Genomic DNA, 2,640 nt, shown 5'->3' with positions numbered 1-2,640 from the left:
GGGCGGGGGGAGGGGGAGGGGGTTTCCAGCTCACCAACAACAATGACATGCTCCATTTGGCCTCTTATGTGTGAGCTCACTTCGGATTGGTTCGTGATGACTGAAACATCGAGTCTATCGAGTCCAAGGTGTGTGTGAGAGACCGAATCGGTGAGTGCACCGGTAGTAAACATAATCATCATTACATCATCGCAGGAAGCTGCTTGTACAGATCATAGGTTACAGAGCCTGTGTAATGCATTAACAGAATCCAGGTGCTGTCTTGTCCACGTGAATCATGAGATATGTTTCCGCCTACGGGCAGTGGAAACTTCCACTGGGATGTATACACTGACTGGTCACCACATTAGGTACGCCGACAAAATCACATGAGATCCAGGGGAAGAGTCGTCTTGAGTGAGCACGATCATAGCAGATATTTGGTGGAACATGGCGAATTGTAGCCGACCAGCCAGACACGTCATGTTCCAGCCACAAAGGAAGTCATAGAAGTTGATTCCTGTAGTGATTTTTCACACATCGAACAAATTCGCTTTGCATTCATTTTCATTGGAACACAGCACGGAAAGTGGAAAGCTGTCCTCCGGCTTTAAATTAAATGTGGCGGAGAGACCATTTCCTGTCCGCTGTGCGTGCTGGGATCACCTGATTCTTAATTTTCCTCATGGGAATAAAACTCACTCCATGTCAGCCTATCCAGCTGTCGTTCTGTCTTTCCGTCTTACCTACTTTGTTCTCTGTTGATCATTTCAGTGTTGTGTTTTGAGTGTTTTAGCAGTTCACATATGATTTAGTGTTCGCTGCTATTGCCTGCTAACTTCGAATTTAATCCTTTCTTTTGTTTGTGGCCCTGCATGGATTATTATTATTTTTTTAATGGTTTAAATCAGTATCGATAGATGTCCGAAAGACGATGAATGGTATGACTGTTTCATCTTCCAGATCGATAAAATGGCTCAGTATTTGTTTTATGACACATCCAGCTTTTAAAAAATATATATTCAGTATTTTCTGTTTCAATAGGTAACCCGAGTTCGATCATATGAAATCAATGGCTGATTCTTGCCAACCACAACCCCTCACTCGCTCTTTAAAGGCTTTGCAGCTGCAGCAATTTTCCTTTCCCCTCAGTCCGCTTCATCTCCTTCGCTCCACATGCCGAGTGACACCGTGGTTGTGGTCGTTCCTCCACATCAGCATTGCTGACAGCTGCTCTATGCATCAGCCACTTGCAACAGGCTCTCGTCGGACTTTCTGGGGTCTGCATTTAACAGATTTTCTCCTCGTAAAATGCACGCTGATGTTTTACAGTGTCACATTGACCAAAATGATGCTTGGTCAATGTTAGGATTCCATTGCAGCAAATAACATCCAAATGGTATTCCTAGGGTGGAACTGGAAGGAATGTGCCACGCACTTGCAGTATGACACTCATCAGCCACACCGTGTGGTATGAAAACATTTTTCATGATAATGTGGCACAAAAGTGTCAACTATAACTCAAATTTTATATGCTTTGGCATTCTCCAGGGTTGTGTGAAAGTCTTTTCCACCAGTAGACATGTTAACAATGCTACTACAAATATTCGATATAAAGTCCTGTATACAGTATTTTATTTATTTATTTTTTTAATATGTCCATCAAGGTCGCACCTAACTGGATAACAAACACACACATGGACGCACGATTGGGGATAGAAAGCGACGTCCAAGTGCCCGCTTGACAGCCGCCAGCTTTACGTCATCTGCAAATGAAGATTTTCTAGCATCTCCTTATAAACGTACTTTGTGCGCACTGATCTCCTGCGACGGACACCAAAGTGTCTGTTATCCTCCCGCCACGTAAACCGCGCGCCTCTCATATGCTGAATTTAAAAGGAATGAGAAAAACGTCTTCCGTTGAACTGGAATCAATTTGACTGTGTTCACTCCCATTACGGCGCAAACAGCCCTTTCTAACTGCGTTCGTCCATCAAAATACTAAATGAAAGAAATCTTACGCACAGTTGGGCTGCGCTTTGTGGTAGATTGGTGCTAGGCACAAAAAACAGGGCCCATTCTCTTGAGATTAAGGATTGATGATTCCCTGCTTGTTTCTCCTCCTCCTGGAAAAGTTTCTCCATGAGATCCTTTGAAGAGTGATTCTATGCGACAGCGCCTCGAAAATGGTTTATCAATAAAGCTTTGACACATGGACATCATTGCCAAAAAATACAAATTCATTAAAGCAGCGCAGCTAGAGCTGGTCGACAAGACTTTTGGATAATATTACTCGCTTGCTTTTTTTCATTCCAATACGAGGGCTGTCTAATTTATGATGCGATGCCACAATTTGTGCCTACAGGAAGTTCTCCCTCCTCCTCCCCCTCTCTTCTTCCTATTTATATGCTCTTGTTGGCTGGGGCAAAAGCGCCTTGTGCTCTCTCCTGCGCAGCACTTCATGAAAGCACACCATCCCAAATAAGGACATCGTGCATGGGTGAAGGACCGAAGGAGCTGAGCAGACCACTCCGTAACGGAATGCTGCCGGACGAGTGCTTTGATAGGGTGAAGTGTGGGAGAGTGATAGTCGGGGAGATGGGATGGAGCACCTGCGGAGTGGTGAGTGGAGACAAGGAGATATGGATGAGAGGAGCAGGA

This window comes from Hippocampus comes, unplaced genomic scaffold, assembly GCF_001891065.2.
Source record: "Hippocampus comes isolate QL1 unplaced genomic scaffold, H_comes_QL1_v1.1 scaffold22, whole genome shotgun sequence".
Classification (NCBI taxonomy): Eukaryota; Metazoa; Chordata; class Actinopteri; order Syngnathiformes; family Syngnathidae; genus Hippocampus; species Hippocampus comes.
Note: the sequence above shows the minus strand (reverse complement) of the source record.